Raw genomic sequence first — 22,580 nt, forward strand, 5'->3', positions numbered from 1 at the left:
AACCCTGCCGCTAACCCAAAAGGATCAAGACCACACCCCCAGAAAAAATTATTAAAAAAAAAATTTAAATATTGTTAAAATAATTTTTTAAATTTATATTCACATTTCTATTTTTAATGTATATTGATGGATAATGTTTAGTTATACATTTATATTTATAAATAAATGGATATTGTATATTACATATTTTCCTATTTCTTAGATTTATTTATTTATTTTTATACAAATTTTTACATATTGATTATATATTTCTGTGTTAGGATTTTTACTTCTGTAACACTTACAGTGTTTAAAATAAATCTCCTGCTTCTACCGAAATAAAAGCCAAAAACCCCTTTAATTTCAACTGTATTCAAATTTTTTTTAAATTAAATTTTTCACATTTATATTCACATTTCTATTTGTAATTTATATGGCCTTATAATGTTATTTATATTCTCTATTACATATATTAATTTTACTTACATATATTTATATTTATATTTAAATTTATATTCAGAGTTTAGTAATATATCTTTATATATTTATTATACACTTCTATATTTAGATTTACATTACTATAATACAGATATTATTTAAAAAAAAAGCCCTGCCTCTAACCAAATAAAAACCAAAGACACCCCTTTATTTAAACCATATTTAAAATTTAAAAAATAATTTCACTTTTCATAATTCTATTCACATTTACATTTATAATATTTATTTATTATATTTATAGATGTTATATATATTAGAGAGAATACCTTTTAACATAATAATAGATATATTATTTTTATATTAGATATTTCTATCATTTATATTTATTTATAAAAATCATTTATAGGTATCAGGACATATATTATATATTTGTATATTTGAATTTCTGGGTTTATATTAATTATATTTATTTTACTTATAAAAGTACCCAGCCTATAACGAAATAAAAACCAAAATATCCCAAATTTATTTTAACTATATTTAAATACTTTGATATTCACAATCTATATTTACATATATTGGTATTTATGGAATAGATTATAATTTTTATATATTATATGTTACAACAGTATACTGTAGATATTATAGTTTTATATATTTATCTATTTGTTCTCTGTACTTATGTTTACCACTTTAATTTTATATTTATTTTAAAATTTATATTTAATTCCATTTTAACTGTATATTAAACCATAAAAATTCACTCACCTGACCCATCAGAACCACAGAAATCCTGTGCCTCGGTCAGCACCGGCACGCAGGGCACGCTCGTCCCATTGCAGCACATCCAAACAAAACCTATTTCTATCACCAAACATCCCACAACCCAAATATAAATGAAAATAAACCTAACTGTAAATAAATTTAGAAATCCCACTATAACTGGCCCAAAACCCCCATCCATTCCAATCCTAAACTTCCTCCCAAACCAGTATCTCAGAAACCCAAAAAACTCAAACACACATTGAAAATGAAATAACTGCTAATAAAAACAAAAACCCATGAAAAAATAAACCAAACCGACTCACTAAACTCAAAACTGTGCAACTGACCCTAAACATTACTACAAAAAGCCCCCAAAGCTCCACCTTTATGCTAACTCACAAATAAGAACCAATAATCTACAGTTATCTTAGAAATTTAAAAAAACTCATTAAAAGCATACAAATAAAAAATGTAAACTATTAAAATATTAAAAAATACCACTACCCAAATTTTAAAAAATGTTGCCTATAAAAACCCACCATAAAAATGCCCCTGTCCCCAAAGATAAAACTAAACAAAACCCATCACACCAGAAATAAATCGGAACTTGGGAAAGCTAAAACCGTAACACTCAAGAAGTACACCATATCCCTTCTGGTACACCAGCTACAAACAGCATAAAACAATACAATCAATTCTTAAAAACCGCCTTAAAGCCACTACATTAAAAAAAACAATTCAAAAATTAAAAACGGCTTTTAACAAAAGCCATCTAATAAATTAACACCCAAAACTCCAGCAGCCGAGCTAGCCCTACCAAATCTCTCTGTTTATACATCCAATAAACAAAACCAAAATCCCAACAATACCTATCCCAAGTCTATTAAAGGAACCTATTGAAATGAATCCTACCTCAAATAAAAACCAACCCATCCATAAAGTTAGCCTCACTCAAAAAACAAATTACGCAGATTTCATAATACCAAGAAATAAAACAACACACCATATACCACCAACGAATACAATATTGAATGAAAGAAACCACTTTTTTTGCTTTTTTTTTTTTTAACTTCTTTTATTAGCTAGAACAAAAGATTTTGCCAGGACTGTAACAACAACTTCCTCTTCTCCTCCTTCCTCTTCTTCTGAAACGTCCCATCTCATTCCCAAATTCCTTACAACTTTTGAGTTTCAATCCAAGCAAAAAGCAAAACTCGTGCACGTGTGCGTCGGATGCTCCTGCCAGGTTCTCCATTGCACCCCACATCTTCTTACACGTTCAGTCTTCGTGCTGACCTGCCGGGGTGAGTTTCAGAGAAGGATTGGCACATGTGAAGAGAGGATTTCCCTCCCTCCCTCCCTCCCTATCCAGGTGCTGTGTAAGAGCCAGGGGGGTCAAGGCTGTTCAGAACCATAGGATCCTTTAGGCTGGAAAAGCCTTCTAAGGTCACCGAGCCCAGCTGTTGCCCCGGCACTGCCAAGCCCCTCCCAAATCAGGTCCCTAAACACCCTTTAAATGTCTCCAGGGATGGGGGCTTCCCTGGGCAGCCTGCTCCTAGGCCTGACCACACCTTCAGTGAAGAAATTTTTCCTCAAATCCAACCTAAGCCCTCCCTGCTGCAACTTGAGGCCATTTCCTTTTGTCATGTCGCTTCTTACTTGGGAGATCTCGGTACTTAAACCTTACCTGCTTGTTCCCTAGGAGGTCTCTGGCTTGGCTGGATGAGAGGAGAAACACTCCCAGCATCGGAATGGGAGCTCAGGAGGTCCCACACCAAGGCAGAGGGAGCGGCAGTCCTCACCAGGGCTCACACGTCAGTTCTCAGTGCTTGGCTCTGCTTTTCCTCCCAGATCTCTGGCAGATCTCTGGTGAGCGCTTCAAAATTGGCTGTTTGGAAGAGGGAGGAAAAAGAGGTTAGCCAAGGTTTTTATCCAGACTCCTCTGATGTCTTTGCCTGCTTTGCCTCTTCCAGACTTCCTTCTGCTAAGAAAACAGCTGCCTTTGGACTTCTAGGGGGAACTTTCATGTAATGCTTGAAAAGGAGGTACAGAAAAGCGCCTCATTTTTAAAGACTCGGCCGAGAAGACAGACAACTGCAGCTTCTCCATCCCCACTGCCTGCAGAGCTGGCAGGCACCAGGCCAGCTCTGCTCCTCCTTCAAGTTGTTCCCAAACCTGCTGAAGAACTGAAGGCTACTTTGGTGTTCCATCGCTCTGCTTTTCCCAAAAAAGATCTTTGGGTGCTGCTATCCCTCCACGGGAAGGGCCTTTCTGTCTCGCACGCTCGGTGACACGAGGCTGCACGAAGCTGCAGCGGCCTCTGCTCCGGGTGGGAAGGGCTTTCTGCCTCCTCTGGCACCTGGCTGGCACAGGTTGCTCAGAGATGCTGCGGCTGCCCCACGCCTGGAAGTGTTCAAGGCCCATTGCTGCTCTGGGATGAGGCTCTGAGCAAGCTGCTCTAGGGAAAGATGTCCCTGCCCACGGCAGCAGGCTTGGAATCAGGTGATCTTTGGAGTCCCTTCCTGCCTGAATTATTCCATGATTCTATGAACTCAAAAAACCTGAGGAGTAAATTTGTAAAGGTCACTAAAGACATAAAAGCACATCCCCATCAGCTTATTTTTGAATGAAAACATATTTTTGAATGCAATTCTACAAAGAGGGAGAAGTATTCTATGTATTTGCTCTTTCTAGCTTTCAGGTGTAATTTTAGCTATCACTTAAAACTTTAAAATATTTTCTCTTTTTGAAATAATAAATAGTCTTAAAACTCAAATATTTTTACACTATTGCAGAAATAAAAATTTCTGACAATCAGGCCATGTCATTCTTTATGGAGCAGAGCCATAATAACAGAAATTTTACAGGATGGCCCTCCACAGAGAGCACCAAATTCCTCATCGCTTGGCAGTTCAGCTCGTCCACATCAGAAAGGCAAACAAGGACAAGACAGCCTCGGGCTTCACGAGTGGCAAGGCAATAAGAGACACATTGAGGACACGCCTCAATAATATCATGACAATTTCCCCATCGAGTGAGAGCGTGGATGGCGCAGGTGCAGATTCTTTCCTCTCCCATGCCAGAGGGCCTCCAGGCCACAGTAGATGCTTGGGGTCTGCGTGTGGGAGTTTTGAAACTGAAGATGCTTCATTCTGCTAGTGAAGGTTAATAGAGGCTCTGTAAATAATAAACAGGTTAGTAAAGGTGCAGGTTGTCTCTGTCCCCACGCTGAGCCAGCTGGAGGCCAATGGCCACAGCCAATGGTGCCTTGGCTTGGGAGAATTCCTTGTCACACCTTCTCCACCAGGCAAAGCGGCACCAGTTCCCTGTGCTGCCTGAAACGGTCCCTGGCGCCCCTGGCCAGGCTTTATGCCCTCAACATCCCTTCTTCTGGAAATCCAAGGCACACTGCAGGACAGCTTTTAGGCGGTGTAAGTGTAGCTTAGAGACAGCACAGTCACGGGTCCTGCTATTCTCAGTTCTGCTGGGGGAGGATTCACACACCACGGACTCCTCTTCTGAGCAGGACACTTTAAAGCCCCGTCAGCAGCAGCAGCAGCAGCTAGGATTCCTAAACCCTTCCTGCCCTGGTGAGCAGCAGCTCCTGGCCGTGCAATCCAACTGGCTGGGGCCGATCGGCCGCCAGCAAAGGATTTAATGCCGTGGCAATTACACCTCGCAGATCAGACTGGGGCCTCGTGACACGGAGCTGAGGATGCCTGTGGCAAACAGCAGCCTGTATGGCTTCAGGCCGCTGGCAATCGAGAAGGGATTTCCCTGTCCCACATACTATGTGCTCTTACCTTCTACAGAATGAAGAGCCGCAGAGCCTTTAGGAGGAGGAAAGGATTTTGAAGACTCCTGCTAGAAAGAAAAGATATCTGAAGGAAAAGGAAGTGATATCCAGTACCCCTGAAAATCCCATAGGAGTAGGGCACAGAATTATTTTTATGGGTGTGACAGTTTGAGAAAGAAGTAAGTGCAAAGGGTGTAGAAAGAAATAAATTCTAGATTTGATGTGCTGGGATGAACAGGATCTTTAGGACTTGTGTCAAAGTTTGTCTGGTCTCTGTGTGAACACGTGTGGAATGGGGACTGCTCAGCTCAGGTGACAGATCTGGGGGCACGGCAAAGCGATCTGGCCGAGGGGAAGGTGTCCCTGCCCAGGACAGGGGGGTGGAACTAGGTGGTTTTTAAGGTCCCGTCCAACCCAAACCATTCTATGGTGTGACGAAACAGGAGAGTTGTAAGGGAGAAGAAGGATGAATTCCTTTGGAAGGATAATTTTTTGCCTCTCTAGTAGCAGGCTGTCGTTGGAAGGATTGTTTTGCTCTTACACTGACCTTGGCTGAAGGTGTTTCACCCTGCAGAGAGCGGTAACAGCCTGGTGCACACGTTGTTCTTGGGCAGATCACACGGAGCTAGAGGGGAAAAAGGCCCCAGAAGTTCTGTGACAGGAGCAGACACTCCTCCCCATGTTTGGAAATATCCGTTAGGGATTTTTCCAGCAGATGGCAACAGCAGACTGGTTTGTAGTGCAAGGCCAGACTTTGCAGGCTGCCTAAAACCTGGCTGGGCTCTAACCAAAGCATCTTTCGGGTCTGCTTCTCCTGCTCCTGGTACTGAGCCTACCTGGTACCCTAGGGCATGGTTACTGAAATACAGAATAATTCAGTGCTGCAGAAAACTGCACAACAAACTCTGGAGCTCTCGGTGTGTTTGCAGGGCTTAAAACACACCTGGTGCATTTCAAACAGATGAAAATTATGGCTCCCCCTGAATAAATGTGATTTCTCTCCAAGATATCTTTTTGAAAAATAATACTTCCAGGGGTGGTCAGAATGGGAGCACAAACACAAAGAAGAAAAACCACAGTGTTGGATGTTTTATCAAAAGCTGTGTCTTCCCTACCATGTCCGGAAGCTGGATCGATGCACCAAACTTTTCACTGCACTCTTGTCATTGCTTCTGCGCCATCTTCACCAGCTGCTCTTGGGAAGTGCTTGTACTGCCCTGTGGCCAAGCTCCACCTCTCTCTGCCCAGGCCCTGGGGAAGATGGGGGAGCTATTCTTCAGAAGCATCGCCCCTGCAATCATCACCTCCATCAACATTCTGAGAGCGCTTTTGGTTTTAATGAAGAGCAACCCTGATTTGCCATTTGCAGATCACAATGGGAATGAACCTGGAAGACAAAACACAAGATCAATTCACAGCTGGACGTTCAAATCTTTTTCTCCAAAACCCAATCAACGTGCAGCTTTTCCCTTAAGCTGAAGTACGGACCAAAGTCATAGAATCGTTCAGGTCAGAAAGGACCTTCAGGCAGCGAAGATGAGCATTTAGGTGTGGCATGAAGCTTGGGGAGCACTGAAGAAGCTGTAAAAGTCAGCTGATATTCTTTGGAAATTAAAAACAAAACGAAGTCATTAACTAACAAGGAATCCTCTGCGGAAACGACACACGGGACGGCCTGCGGGGGAGATGCCCGAAAGCCAAAGCTGCGCTTCAGTGGCATCTAAGGTGGGAATTTTGCAGAGTGCCTGTACACAAGTTTGTTTTCACTGGGATCAGTGAGCAGTGGCCACCGCAGAGCAGGAGGTGCTGTGGCTCAGAAGACCTGGCTGTGAAAAGTACAGGTTATTGTCCCCAAGCACATGCCAGCGGTCTGGAAAAGGGTGATCCGGCTTGACACTGCTGGTGTGCTTGCTAAAGGGGGGGAGCGGCTCAGTCCTCGTCACTCACCTGATGCTCCCAGTCGGGGCGCAGTCGAACGGCACCACTGGGCCGTGCTTCACCTCCCTGGCTATTTTCTGTGCAGGGAACTGCAATGCCATTGCAACTTTTCTGTTCTCGCATCATTCTTCTAGAAAAAAAAAAAACAATACGTTGAAGGGGAAACTGCCTTGTCGCCGTCCCAAAATCCTTTATCGCTTGTGGTAACCCACGGCACGCTCCCTGCCCGCGTTATCTTCACCTTAACTCTGTTTACAAGTGCCATGAATAAACCCAAATCCAACTGAGGAAGCTCCTCTTTGCTCACATTTCAATTCAAGGCTGGAACGATCACCTTGCAAAGAACTTTCCTCTACCGGTGCTAGATGCAAAAGAAAAAAAGCCAACCCAGGAATGCCTGCCACACCGGAGTACACAAAGCTGCTGCTGCTGCTTCCAATGGCTTAGGCTGAGGGCTTCTCTGTTCTTCTTTTGCCCTTCTAACGGGAAGGACTGGCTTTGACTGTCTTTGAACTAGCTACAGATACGAAAGATTTAGTAAACAAGTATTCTTTATCCCATTGCTCTTAAGAGTGTGTCCTGACAGATGTCTTCTTCCTCCTGAGGTTTAGACCACTGTTTGATCTTTTTTTCTTTTCCCCCCGCTTTTTTCCCCCCCTTTATTCCCTGAAGCATTTCACACCATGATGGGCAAAGGCCCAGCAGGAATTAGACTGAACACTGGACACGGAGACAAAAGAAAAGGCTGGAAGTTACTCTTGTTCTCCAGGCTGGCACTGCCAGCTCCTGAGGGCTCAGTCAGGACAGTCAACATTTCTGAGAGTACCTGTACACAGGCGTGTGCAGACCTTGGGTCCTGCTGCGGCTCGCAGCTGCAGGCTCAGACACGCACGCCGAGCTCCTGGATCCTCCACGACAGAGCCGCCTCTCCCTGCTGATCCCGTGCTGTGCCTGCGGAGCAGGGAGGGAAGGAGAGGCACGCAGGGTAGCACAGTGGCAGTGCACAAGCTGCCAGGCCTCACCCATCGGACCTGCACCGAAGAGGAAATCTTACTTTTCAAAACTCTCCATCGTGCCATACAAAACACTGAATCCTTCCCAGTCTGGAAGGGACAGCCTGGCATGATGCCCCTCAGGTCACATCTTACATAAAGGGTTCTTCTTCTCCTGCACAATGCTCTATATTCTACTTTTACTTTTTATCTTTCTATAGATATAAAAATATCTACAGAAACTATCGATATTCACCAAGCGACCTTCAATCGTAACAGCCAGGCCTCCGCATGACTGCGCTTAACTCCTGCTTAGCTCAGGGCATCTCCCTGTTCCTCAGGCTCCAGAAACCACTGAAACTCCCCTGTTTTCCTGGGGGCTGCCTGCTGGCAGCTGCCCTCCTCTCTCCAACGCGGTCACCTGCCAGGCTCTCTAGAGCACAGCGCACAGCAGCCTCCAAGGGGAGCATTCGTCTGTTTGAGAAGTGAATAAAGGCCTGGGGGAGAAAAAAAAGCTGGGTGATACTGTGGCTCTGAAGGCGCAAGAATCATTAGCCCTGGAGATGTGAAGGTTGCCTGGTTCGTGCTGAGCACGCTCTCTGGTCGCTTCACCTGAGTGCTCAGCTGGAGAGATCCATTTCCACGTGCTGGGCTGGCTCCATCTCCGTCCCTGCTGTGACAAGGTGTTCTGAGGGGATGCCACCGCCTGCTCAGCAGAGGCTGCACACACTCTGCCGTCAGCAGGGGCAGCCTCTGAGGCCACAGCAGCCTGGTGGAGAGTGAGCGAGCCATTCTGACAGTGTTAACATCACCACTGATCAATCAATCCTCAACTTGAATGCAAAAATTGCACCAGAGCAGTTCTTCCCAAATTTTCTGCTAACAGCTGCACAGAGCAGCTCCTCTGCTCTTTCCCAGCTGCAGATATGTGCCAGCACAGGAATATCAGTTTTATTTTTTCCCTCAACATCTATCTGATTAAGACCTTTTGGCTGTAATATTGACATTGTTGTGACTATTGAGTCATTGGAGACTCATCCACGCTTAAATAAAATAAACCCCCTACTTTTAAGCACTAAATTCCCTACCAAAGCAAGCGTTTTACTGACGCGTACATGGGCATACCGGGCAGCTTATTTTCATTCGGAAAAATAAAATAAGCTTCCCCAGTACAAAACCCCTCTCCAGCAGCAGAGGATATGCTAGCACTAGTGTAATTAGAGAGGTCAGGAATCAGGTAACACCACCAACATTGCTTTATCTTTATGAACTGAAAGAAAACCCCAACAGTTAAGTAAATGCCTTAAAAAAGTTAAAGCTGCTGAGGTTAATGCATTGTGGGGGTGGAGTGCGCTTTGTTTGTGCGGTAAATTTATTTGCCGGGTACATCATGAGCGCAGCAAACCATGATGTTTGTCTGGAATTAATGAATATTCAGTTATGGGCAGCTCTAAGAACCAGACTGAGTTAGGACACAGTACATGGTAGTATAATTTGTTGGAATAAGCTTGTCTGCTAGAGAAAAACGTTTTGAAAGATTTTAGATGTTTGGGTAAAGAGCTGGCAAAGTCTGCAATCCAATTCCCATCATGAGGTAACCTATCATCAAACATTGGCTCCCAAAACAAAATCTGGCAGTTCTGAAGTTTACCACATTATGTCTTCCAATCTGCTTTCGTAGCCTTTCTCTTCCTCAGTTTCTGAGGCTGTGTCATGTTTTCCGTGCAATGCTGAGAAAACAGAATGCTTTGCCAGCGTGCTCCTTACTTTTGGTTATTTTTAAATCTCCACAAAAGCTCCCGCTTTCTTCTGTAGCCAATGCCTCTTGTTTATGGAAGCAGTTCCAATTTATTTTCTATAAGGAAAAAAAACTACTGCCTCGAAAGCACTGCAAGTATCCACATTGTTCTCCTACATTGTTTTCCTTATAAAAAAGGAATTCTTTGGAGCTGCAGAGGTATTGAGTCGCCTCCACTCACTCTTTTTTAACCCCTCCCAGCTCTCAAATAGTGGCTTTCAAACAGTGACCTTTCCTTTTCGTGAAGGCCAGCTTGTTATTTTGGGTTGGATTTCCCTGCCGATTGTTCTGCGTTTCCTCCCGCGTTGCTCCGCAGCCAGGCCGCTGCTGCCGTTCCCGCTCCCAGTGGGATAACCAGAGTAACCACCACCCTGTGCTCCTTCCCCCAGCCCCACTGCTCCTGGGGGCTTGGGTGCAGCCATGGGGAGAGCCAGACCCCTGGCAGCCTTTCCCATCTTCACATGGATGGCCCAAACCCATCAACTTCTGATAAGAGCCACAAATGATAAAATCCTGGCAGCAGTGGCCATTTGTACATGTGGTGGTATAACCATCATTCAGATGCTCAGAAATGCAACTTTCTAGAACTGCTCTCAAGGAGCTGCACCCATGGGTGTCATAGGAAGACACACATAAGAACCTGACCCTTGCTGGCGAAACAGCTGATCCACTTCTCTGCATGGGAATAAACACCTCGTTTATATTCTGTGAGAGTAATTACTTGTCATCCCCACATATTCTCTTTCTTGTAACAAGCTTTTCCTTAATATTACAAACCTCTTCGAAGGACATGCAGAGCCCATTCCTTTTCTCATAGTACCTCCGCAGGATCTGAACTAGTTTGGGCCACTACAAAATGCTGAACTCACAAGCAAAAAGCATGAGACACAAGTAGGATTCAGGGTGAGCCTTGAAATCAGTCAAAACCTCTCATATAATCTTTAAACAGAATCTTGGCTACCTGAAGCAGAGTGGTGCAAAGTCCACCCACTCCAGAGTTTTTTTTGAAACAGCCAAGATGTAAAATACAGATTCACTGTGCTGAAGGATCTCATCTCGATTTCTAGACGCTGACACTGAGCCTGGCAGCAAGTCCTGTCAAAAATAAACTGGGACATCTCAAATACACTCTGCAGAAAAACAGGTACATCTTGATTCTTTGAGAACTGCTGCAGGCCTAGGAATCTGGAGCTCTGAGCAGACAGGCTTTGTTTTAGGAGCAACATGTTCTGCTGCATTCATAAGAATATGTTCTCAGAAATTCCAGCTCACCAGGAGTTTGAAAGCTCCTTGTTTTGGCCTGATTTTGGTATGTAACCCAAGTGTGAAGAGAGGAGGTTTCTCGGTGTCGTGTGAACTTGAAGGGCTGCTTTTCAGCCAAAGCCCATCTAGACCCTGCTCTCAACTTGCATGTACAAGGCACAGAGACAATAAGTGGAGTATTCTAAATACTCATTTAATTTTCAAGTTGTTTATATTTCAGAATTCAAATTGAGACAAATTGTAATCCTTTACCCAAAATATTTGAAAAAAATTTTCACTTCTGTTTCTTTCCCAGTAATAGTTTCCATCTGCCCCTGACTGAAAATTTCAATGTCAAAATTTTAAGAAATGCTTGTCTATTTTTACATCTATTTTGTAATTTTACAAACTTCAGGTAAAGGAGAAAAAAAGATGATTCTAATATAATCTTTTGTCTTGTACTTATTTCATTGAGAGGTGTGATAGGAAGCTGAGATCCTGTGCTAGCCAAACTTTTAATGCACTACAGTAACAATATAGGTAAAGCCTTGAATAATTGGAAAAATAATAAAATAAGTGGGAACAAAAAGGAGAAAATGACCCTCCCACCAAACCCTTCAACACTGGGAAATACCTACTGTGTTCAGAAAACAGAGTGAGACAGAAGGAAGGTGACAAAAAGGAGAAAAAACAACATCTAAAATTTCTAAATGTTTCCTGAAGAGCAAGACAAGATGAAAATTTAAACTTAAGGAAAATATTTTGGTGCACCAAATACTTTTCATACAAAAGTCTCTGTTTTGCAGGATAAATGTTTAAGACACAAATGTTGGCCATCTGTAACAGCAGCAGTGAGTGAGGCAGCAAGATGGAAAAAGTGTCGCGGCAAATTGCCTTGCCTCCCTCTGGAGTGCTGCACTGCAATGAGCTGGCCCTGGTCCCAGAGGCAGCAATGCCATATTTGTGTTGTGAGAAATGCAAGGTGCTCAGGCCTGGGAAAAGATCTCTTCTTGTGTCCACACTGCCTGTTCCAGAACTGCTTCAATACCACACTTTTTTCTCACTGCATCCAGAGTGAAACATTTCCTCATCTCTCTTTCTGCTAATAGGGAAATCACTTTTTCCTCCTTGTGAGTAATTTGGGCTACAAATGCAGCAATGAATACGCTACCTAGTAGAAAAAAGGAAATAAATATGTATAAGTGGCTCTCCTGCTGTTTGTGTGGGCTTGTGTGTGCCTGAGCACAGGCAAACATAAATACACAGATATCTTATGCCTACAGAATATTTGTGTGCGTTCAGTGGCTCAGTTCCAGTGCAACTACAAACACCCGTGCTCATTATAGGAAAATGTGTGGTTCTTACTTGAAAACTCTCTGAAATCTCTAAAAACATAAAGGCACCTGCCTCACACAAAATATCTCCCCTGAGCTCGTTTTATCAAGCAGTGTTTATACTTGGAGTGTATGTGACACTGTTCACATGAGACACCATTATCCAAAAGTCCTCCAAAGCTTATTGCAAACTATCTGAAAAAAAAGTATTAACATCCTCCTTCACTCACTGTTTTTAGCAGTTCTTAACACATCTCCTCACCCATCGATCCGATCCCTCTCCCCAGAGCACTTCTACTCATCCCACTAATGAGGGTCAGATTGATTTCTATCATTTCACCTTCCACTGCCTTATTGATGCACGGCTTTTTCAGAGGGAGGACAGTCACCCTGTGGTGGCAGTGACAGAGAAGCTCAGGCAGATGACGTGGATGCTCCGGGCTGAAAGGAAGTTTGGGCTATTCTGATTTACACAAATCTTTAATGGTGAGGACTTTTTGAGAGCTAAAGCTAAATTATAAACTGATCAGAGCTTCCCGGCAGCAGTCGTCTTTGTTTTAAAATGAATGGCTGTCTTTACAGAATCTGAGATTATCTGCTAAGTGATTACATACTTACACACATGGCAAAGGATTTGCACCTTCCCTGCACCCCACTGTCAGTGTCAGTGTTATTCCTACGTGCCCAGCCACCTCCGTGGGCCCGCTCCAGACATGAGCTGTGAGGAATGCAGCTGTTGAATTACAGGGAAAGTTAAGGAAGTGATGTGGGGGGCACATCTTTCAAGCAGTTCAAAGACTGTTCAAACAGTTCTCCTTCTACTGCCTGTCTGTCTATCTCTCTATTTTTTTCCACATTTAGGCTTTAGTGTCTCTCTCTTTTCCCAGGGATACATGTTAAAGGAAGTTCAACCGATCATCAGGCTATATTCCATGTTATATCAGGCCATTTCCATGTTATTCCAGCCTTACTTGAAGAGGTGATGTATTTGATAGCTTTTAGCTAGGCTCTATCACTCCAGATTTTCCCCTTTTTTCCACTTTGCACTTAAGATTTGTGATGGGAAAATCTCAAAAGATTAGAAACTTGGCTTGGATAAGCAACCCTATGTTTGAAGTTTACATTTCAGCCATCGGGGTCACTGCAACAAGAGTATGAATTACCTGCCTCAGATTCATGGGATTTGAACGACCAGAGACTTTGGCATACTTTAGGAAGAGGAATAAGCTGTTAGCTGTATTTCCAGCTAACATAGTTTCCTTGCCCCAAAATTAAACAAACCAAGGGGATTTATTGATTTTCTTGCATTTGGGGAAATGAGAGCTGAAGGCATCAGAGGATTATTTGACTTTGGAGCAGGACTCGAATTCTGTATCCCGTGCAAATGCTTTACCCTTTGGATGCTCTGGCCGGACAAGGGGTAGAGATGAAAGCTGTGAATGCTTGTACAGGTGATGTCCTTTGAGAAAATAAAATGTGTGTACTCCCCAAATGCACCAGAGACTGCAAGGCACCTATATTTTTCTCTGGGCTGCAGAGTGCACTCTTAGCTCACCCTCCCTGGAAGACTCTCTTGTTGTTACTGTGAAAACCTGAACTGTTCTTCACTGACATTTGGCACCACTTTGGAATAAACTTTCCATAGAGATAGATCAACTACAAAATTGGCCTTGACTGTATTTTCTCACTGAGGATGCAGACAGGAGAGGAAAATCAAAGCTTAATCCTGTTGCCTGCAGTAGCAAAGCACAAAACAATGCCTATCTGGGATGTAGCATCTCTCTTTTTATTTATCTATTGTATGTCTCTGTCTGAGACAAGTATGTTCTTGCTCGGTTTCCAAACAGAAGAGCATCACAGAAAATACCTCTGATGAACAAAACAAGTGCACCTACTTTTTTTTTTTTTTTTGGTAAGGTTTTACATCAGCTAAAAAGAAATCTGGCTACAGACAACAGAGGGGTCTGACTAAAACTGGGTGGAGGGTTGATGGAATTTTGATTTGTCAAAAAAGTTCTCATCAGGGAGCTCTGAGGGTTATAAGCAGGAGAGAAAACAGTTCACAAGTTATTTAGCTCAATTTTTGCAGATCTGAGAAATTTAGCTGTAAGCGTTTTGGGGCAGGAGGTGGGTAAACATGACTGATATTGGCTACAGGTATCTGAAATGGCAACACAAAGGAAAGAATTTCTCTGGTGCCAGCAAAATGGGCACTGAGCTCTTTGGAAGGTCTGGCCTGAGAGAGTGGTACAATGAAAAAACAAAATGGTTTCCTCAAATGGGTGGTACGAGGCTTGGGGAATGAATGTTTGTGGAGCACTCAGCCCCTGGTAGGAAAAGGTGCTGTAAGAGTTCAAAGTATTATTGTTATGGCATACTTACTCAGCAAGGCAGGGAATATCAAAGGCTTTCTTCTCCCAGCTGGCTCGGCCTTATCTCAAGGAACTGTTGGTGGGTGGTGATGGCTCTCAGGGACTGGTGATGACAGAGGAGTGAAGGCACTCACTTTCCTTGCAGAGCTGCTCTGGGCACCCTCCTGGTCCTGCCAAGGCCCCAGTTCCTCTGTGGTGCTTTTTTGGTGTGCACACACCTTGTTCCCAGAGAAAAGCCTGGAATGAAAACACAGAGCTCTGACACCTGGCTAATGGAGGCACTCAGGCAAGGGCTTTCACTTGTGACTGCTACATTGGGAAATAATTGATACAAATTGCTTCAGATACTCAAGGCTGCTGGTCCTCCTTCCCACAGGCTATTTTGCTATTTTTAGGCCCAATTAGGCAGATGAAGTGACACTAGAATTAATTTGGGTACACTCAAATGTTTGGGCTTGCTTTTTTTTTTTTTTTTTTTTTTTTAAATGCTTTTCTTTAGATACATGGCAAATTTCTGAATTACAAAAAGCAAATAAAGGGATTTTTTTCTTTTCCCCCTCCTCTACTAAGTGATGTTCAAGCACTGAAAGACTTGCTCACTGCAAAACCACTTAGGGCTGATTGCTGGGGAATTTCCTCTCAACACCTTAAACACAAAGCAAATAACAGAATACGAAATAACACATATTCTTGGCATCAGGCTGCACGATAGCTCCTCCGAGTCTGTCGCAAAGCAAAGGCTACCAACCCACTCATCAGAAGATAAAATACAATTAAATAATTCATTCTATAAATATTTTGGGTGGGGAGATATGAATCGGCTTATCTCAATTATTGTTATCATTATTATTAGCTGTTGTTTGCTAAGAGGGAGATTTTCAAAGCCTTCTTTCACATTAGGGAGCCCAAATTCCCATGTTAAATCCCACCCTAAATTTTATGGTGATAGCTTTTGCAAGCTACTGGGGAACATAGGCGGGGAGGGAAGCATATAACTGGTGAGATAATATTCATGGCTGTTATTACCAGAATTTATGGACAAGCTATTCCTGTGCTATTTGAATATAATTCATACATTTAGGCTAAGGGGAGATCTATAAGTATTCTTCAGCAAAGCCCCAACCTATGCAATGTTTTCCCAGATAAGGAGCTAGTGTAACTACTATGGAAAAGGTAAAACCTGACTGCTGGCCTCTGCAGCTTTTGTGCTTTCACAAACCCTTCCAACACCTGAAAGCTTCCCAGTGCTCTGGAACACGCAGACCATGAGCTGCCCTAGATTCACAGCTGGGTGAAATGCTGGCGGTGCCCAAGCCAGCAGGAGCTCTGTCCCAGAACTCGGCAGAGCAGCTCTCTGCCTTTGCAGGCCGAGCTGGGGAGGAGGTCTGCCCCCCAAGCCCAGTCCCGTGGTGGCTCAGCGTGCAGTGCGTGCTGGCCAAGCAAGGTGATGGCTCCCGTGCAGGGCTCAGCCGGCAGGACGTGCCACCAACGCCACTGGCTTTGTCCCCCACGGGAAGAGAGGTGGGGAAGCCGGTTTTGGCCTTTGCAACAGGCAGGGTTTGCAGGATCAGCTGCCACAGCAACTGTGATGTGAGTGCCCTGGTTTTGCCTGTGCCCTCCGTAACCCCAGGCTGAAACATGATGGAAGGTGGTCATGAAATGGCACCTGATTGTGGGACACAACCATCCCACCCCCGGAGAAACCAGGACTCCACTCTCTGCTGTAAACACAGCACTAGGTCAGAGCATTCCAGATGCAATTGAGTGACAGGCTTCTTTGCTCTTATGTCACAGTTCCAACTTTTCACTGCGTCCTGTCATAATTAAGTACAAGAATTTGAGTCTGACTGCAGTTTACCTTCACATAAACTAAGCTTTAGTAAGTATCTGACACTTAGCCAAAACCCTTTAATACATCAGCAGAAACAAATGTTTTTTTCTCTGTTATTAGTACCTTTTAGGATAACACACAAATCTCTGCCCTAATTTCTTTCTGAAGGCAACGCACACATAATTTTGAGTCTCAAGTTTTTTTCTCACCTGTATCTCCTAAGCACGTCTCAGCACTAGGATGGTTGGTGGCAGAGGAGTAATTAATACTTTCCAATAATAAATTAAGAATCTGGGGCAGAAAAACTTAAAATATTGTCAGCTTCTCAATATTGAACTGCTCCAAGATGCATTTATTTTAGACAATCCAGGCTGTAACCTTACCTCAAAATACTGAGTCATAAAAACTACTTACATGAACAAAAGTCCCAATCCATTGAAAAAGTCCTTTTAAGTGTAGTTTTTAATCCTAAAGTCTTCATAAGGTGCTTGCCCTGTTTCCTCCCCTATAAGGGTTTGTAGTTCCTGTGAATTCCTGCCTCATGATCCACTTCCCTGGCTCACATCTAAGCACCATACTCACCTTTTTATCTCCCCCTGTGCAGTGAATCTTACCATGTCATCTCTTTAAGCAGTACCAGCTGATGGTGCTGAGACCCACTAACTGAAAGATCTTCAGTCTGTAAAAAGCTAAAAAAAGAGAACAAAACACAATATGTGTTAATAATATATTTTCAGAGACTTGAAGGAAACATTAGAAACTGCTCTCTACCAAGACAAGGAGCCAAGAGGAAAATACTGAGCTTCTAAAATGGCAAATTTATACTCTCACAGGCACAACATCAAGGGAGATTTGTCGTCTGTTCTTGTCTGTAGCACAGATAATGGATTCTTCAAAACCCTCTCTCTCAGCAGCTTCATAGCAGGACATCCTTGCAAGGGCATGAAAAGCTGAATCTCACAGAGAAAAGTCACTTCTCCACAGTCTTTCAAGAAGTTTTTGTGAAAAGGGACAATGCAGCAGAGGAGGGAAAGGAAAACTGCTATAAGTTCCTGAAAGGGTCAAAATTAAAAGAAAGTTGGAGTTTATCTACAATATCTTTGTGTTGACACTAGACATTCATGCAGGAAAATTTTCCTGACTTTTCTAATAGAAATTACTCCAAAGGAGTAAATGCTTTGTTTCAGTCTCATTTTGTCATGCCCATAAACATACCAGAGATGAAAGGTACCTGGCTGAATTTGGGTAAAAATAGATGGGATTTTGAAAAGCAGGAAGAAATGCCTGGGAAAAGTCACCTACATATGGTCTTAATCATGCCAATGGATAACCCCCACATTACCCTTTAAAAGGTCATCTGATAAACATCAACATTGGGCTTTTCTCACAAACCCAACACCTAAAATTGCTTCAGGCTACTGTAATATGGCATGAGAAGTTAAATTAGAAGCATATATTTGGTAATAGCACCTCTGAGAGGCAGTCTTCAAAAGCCTGTGCCCCCATTAAAGGATTAGAAGTCCAGCACACATATCAGCAACTGCTCTCCATCCAAAGAGAAACAGAACAGGAGACAGAAATCAGCATTTTGTTCTGATTAGCTTCTTTGATTGATGTAATGTCTTAATTACCTTTTTTTTTTTTAAAAACATCGCTGCAAGCCTGCCACTAAGGGAAATACTATAAAGAATACCACTATGAAGCAGAGATTTCAAAGCTCTCCCTTATGTCTCGTGGGTCTGGTAGTGACCTTTCCAGAATATTTGGTGGTGAGACACACAGAATAAAGTAGTCTCCAAGCAGCTGGTAGTCTTGGGTCCAATTGTTTTCAGGGGTACCCAATATCCAAGTTACAGACTTCAAGGTAAAATAATTCAAGAATAAGAATGGGGCCATTAAATACTTCTGGAAATGTGCTAATTCTGTATTAAACAATGCAAGATATATTTAAAAAGAAGCAGGGATAATTAGTCAGTACATTCAAAAGCACTTCCTTGTTGTTTGGGCAAATTTCCCTTCTGGAAGCAAATCCATTCAATTTTCCCTGAGTGCCAACATTTTGAGGTTATCTGCCCCAAAGGCAAATAGATCAGATTGTCTAAGAAATAAGGATGAAGACAAAGGGCACACCCTAAAGACTGAAGACTGGCTGAGAAATTGGAGAGTTTAAGGGAAAAGAAATTCTCTGTCTCAAGGTCACTGATGATTTCAGGATGTATTTAAATGGGGAAGAACACTCCTAACCACAATTTTTTATACTTTTGGTTTTTCTCTAGCTCCTGACTCAACGTTCAAGGCTTCTCTCCATTTTCCAAGTAGAGCTCTGAGTTATGCTCTGGCACTTGTGGGTTTTAAGAAAGCATAGATGGAAGTAAAATTTCACTCCGATTTTGATAGCCTCTTGCAGCCAGTCAGAAAATCCTCTGCACATGTGTTTTCATAGAATTTCCTATTTGTTTCATCCCAAATTCATCTTTTCAGTTCACAAAATTTCCTCAGTGCTGGCTGTACAATTCCTGCCCAAGAACTGGTGATCAGGCTCTGCACTCTTTTTACCAGATTTCAGGATTTGGGGGGATTCAGCCTTAATTGCTGAATCTGTCAGAGGTGAGCAAGGCATGACAGAAGTGGCCTTGCCTTCAAACAGACACAGTGACTTTGAACTCCTAAATTTTCTCTCTCTAAAGTCCTAAGTTGTCCTCATGGGTTTTCTCTTCTGAATTCATGAGAGCAGTAGAGTAGGTCAATTGAATTTTTTTTCCCACCTCCTACTGAAGAGGGACATTTCTGAGCCCATTTTTCCTAGTATTTCTGTGTTTAACAGGTCCCACCCCCACGGACTCCTATCTTAAGAGCATACAAGCAGGAGCAGGCTGCTGCAGCAGGAATCCAGAAGCTGGAGCTGTCAAAGAGAGCCTTATTAGATACCAAAGGGGCTAATAAAAGAATGGGTGTTGGTTGTATTTCTGGCAGGGATGGTTGCTGAAAAGCCTGGAGAGAAGGATCCGACACACCTCAGCCCCCAAGTTCCGATGGATGTATTTCTAGTTGATCAATCTCTCTGTCTTTGTGCCTGAGCTACTTCCCACTTCAGGCCTCTGACAGCTGGACAAAGCAGGGTTTGAGCCATGCCTTGCTCTAAGTAAGTGTGGAGAGATGTTTTCAGTCTGACCTTGCCAAATCAGGCCCAGGCTTGGGGCGTTTGCTGAGGTCCAGGGAAGATTTTCCCACTGAATCGCAAGTGGCAAAAACGAATTCTATCCAGAGCAATGTGCTGGAGTACTGAAGTGACAAGTGTTTGGGGAGACAGGAATCTACCTTATGATCTGCAGAGCCTTTAGCTTCATAAAGCAGAGGAAAATACTTATATATGTTGATTTGGTGGTGGTGGGGATTGTTAAAAGCTAATTATAATTTGAGAAACAGAAGGAATATATTTAAGCACACAGTGGACATATTCATGATTATCCTTCTACATTAAAGAGATAAAATTTGGCAAGAGCAAACGTGGACTTTGTTTGGCTTTTTGTTCTCCAGTTCTCATATTTTCTTAAAGACCATCAGATAATGAGACGTAGAGGCATACAGATACAACATGATGCAGCAATGAACAGAATATAAGACCAGACAGGAAAAGCAAATCTTCCACATTTAAACACTTTTGTGCGTTTTTCCTCTCTACTTTTTTTTTCTCCTGTTTTTAAAACAATAAAAAACCCAATTCAAATAATGGCAAACTCCCTTCAGGATTTCCATTCCATATAACAATAGTTCCCCTCCCTCACTTGTTACCCTGCTCTCTGTTTCTTCCCTCTAGTCAGAATTGTTGCTGTGCTAAATAATTAAAATGTCACTGTCCTTTTCTTGATCTCTTTTTATACTTAGGACTGTTTTATTTCGTAGATTTCCCTGAGTAATTTTACTTCCCTGAGAAAATATTTTGCATGATAAATAATGATAAATGATAAATACAGTGGTAATGATAAATACAGTGGCTGATACTTCATAGAGTCAATAATGAGCCTGTTAAGATATTGAAGAGATTTTCTGTTCTGCTTTTAACTAGCAACTCTTCCATAATTATAATGATGATGTTAACAACAACAACAACAACAATAATAATAATAATAGTAATAATATTCTAATTCCTCTACCAAGTGTACCAACTTGTGTCAGAGATGGAGAGAGATTAATTAGTCATACGCATGTTCTCCTTTCTCCACAGGAGTAGAAAAGGTGTGACAACAAATCATGCTTCAAGACTTGCTCCTGAACCCTCTCTTCAGCTGGCCATAGCTCATATTTGGGAATAGACCAGGGCAAGCAGCCAGGCACCTTAGGTTGTACTGCTCAGTACCAGTCTGGCTTCACATTTCTGATTTCCTGGTAATGCTCAATCAGGCATGATTGCAAAGGGGAGCCTGGAATGAGTAAGAGAAAAATGAGATGTCAAATCTTGCATTTGGAGGATTTAGCAAAGTGTGTAAATAAGTTATGGCATTGATATCATGACAGATTGCTCAGCCAGGGGACTGGAAATGAAAAATGAAAAGTCTATTGATTAAGTAAATTAATTTTTAAATCTAACAGTGGTTTCAGTAACTTAATATCCTCTTACACCGAATCAAAATTTTTCTCCCCTAGGCAAAGCCTCAACTTATACTTATGCTCAGGTTCTCCACCTCAGCCAGTCAAGCCTTTTTTGCTTTACCCAGGGGGAAGCTGTGACGCTGATTTCAAGAACCGCACCGTGTGCCAAAGGCCAGGAATTCCAGATTATCCTACAGAAGTCAGTTCCCAAACTCCCTCCTGGCATATTAAACAGTGACATGTTCAAACAGAACAGCGCAAGGGAAAAGCCAAAGGAGCCCTTGTTGGCTGAGCACGCCCATAAATGTGTTTCCACCAGCTCCTGTGAGCAGCCTTTCCCAGCACAATCCCCCGCTGGCCCCCAGAGAGCTGGATATTGTACTGATGTCAGAAACCCACTGCCCCACACAGGGCTTCTTCACCAGATTTCTGTTAGAGGAGCAAGAAACCACAGCCCTTTTTGGGGTTTTTCTCGGCAGAGATAACCGAGACCAACCTTCAGCAGTTGGAATGTGCGCTCAGAAGATGCAGGTTCCAGGTCCAGGCCTGTTGCTGACCTACTGAACAACACCAGACAGGTCATTTCATGCCTCTGTATAACGCGCATAATGATACGGAGCTCCTCTGCTCCTCTGTGAAGTTCTTTGAGTCTCACTGGAAGAAAAAGTCCAAATATTTCATGACTAATGAATTTCAGGGATGGTAGTACATGAAATGTGTAAAAAAAAGCCATTTAAAATCTCAGTGCATGGCAAGTTAACAAAACATGGGTGATCTGGAGGCTCAATTCTCATAATTCTCCCTCTCATCTAATAAAATGGCTTTATGAAGTCTGGACAAGTGAAAATGGACTTACTAATTGCATTGTGCTCATTTCTAGATGGAAAGATTAATCACAGGAGCCGGGTGGGGGTTTTTTTGGCTCTTGACTGATTTCATCTAAGTGGTCAGGGACATTAGTAGGATGTATTAGTGAGAATCACTCAGCAATACCAATTCTGTCTGAATCAGATAAGAAAGAAATAGTTTTTTTTATCTTTCTGGGCTTGATCCTTTTGCAGGTTCAGCTCTTTCAAATGTGGATCAAGTTGATCCTAAATCCACTACGCTGTGTTTAACTCTGGAGCCACTTCTCCTACCTGATGACTTAAGACTTGGGAGTGGATCTGTCTGCCTGCTCAAACCCGAGGTGGGAGAGAAGGAGGCTGCTGTGGTGGGATTCTCCCCAGCACTGAGCTATTCCAGCAAACACACCGAGCCCGAGTGCTGTCCTCCGCGGCTTTGTGTGCGATCTGGCTGCGTGGAGGGTGCCTTTCAGCGTGCTTTTACATGTGGTTTGGCCATGCTGAGGCTGTTTCACAGCTTGCTTTTACATGTGGTTTGGCTGCAGCCAGACTGATTTACTGAGAGTCTTTACATGGAGTTTGGCTGTGTTATACTGAGGTCTGCATGTTTGGGATTTTACTGCTTCTGGACTAAGACAGTGCAGGTCTCAATTCTGGAGA

General features: G+C 42.8%; 1 long non-coding RNA gene across 1 annotated transcript in view; it reads right to left on the reverse strand.

The window, feature by feature from the left end:
- Positions 1–2,227: 2,227 nt before the first annotated feature.
- The window catches only part of LOC132324398 (uncharacterized), a 122,462-nt gene continuing 102,109 nt past the window's right edge, over positions 2,228–22,580 (reverse strand). The window contains exons 10-21 of the long non-coding RNA XR_009485610.1: positions 21,572–21,729; positions 20,821–20,906; positions 17,100–17,174; positions 14,665–14,891; positions 7,743–7,867; positions 6,926–7,046; positions 6,094–6,365; positions 5,526–5,603; positions 4,986–5,043; positions 3,358–4,359; positions 2,870–3,070; positions 2,228–2,478 (exon numbers count right to left, since the gene is read on the reverse strand). This is a non-coding gene — a long non-coding RNA (uncharacterized LOC132324398). The remainder of the gene's footprint in view (positions 2,479–2,869; positions 3,071–3,357; positions 4,360–4,985; positions 5,044–5,525; positions 5,604–6,093; positions 6,366–6,925; positions 7,047–7,742; positions 7,868–14,664; positions 14,892–17,099; positions 17,175–20,820; positions 20,907–21,571; positions 21,730–22,580) is intronic.

This window comes from Haemorhous mexicanus, chromosome 3 (assembly GCF_027477595.1).
Source record: "Haemorhous mexicanus isolate bHaeMex1 chromosome 3, bHaeMex1.pri, whole genome shotgun sequence".
Classification (NCBI taxonomy): domain Eukaryota; kingdom Metazoa; phylum Chordata; class Aves; order Passeriformes; family Fringillidae; genus Haemorhous; species Haemorhous mexicanus.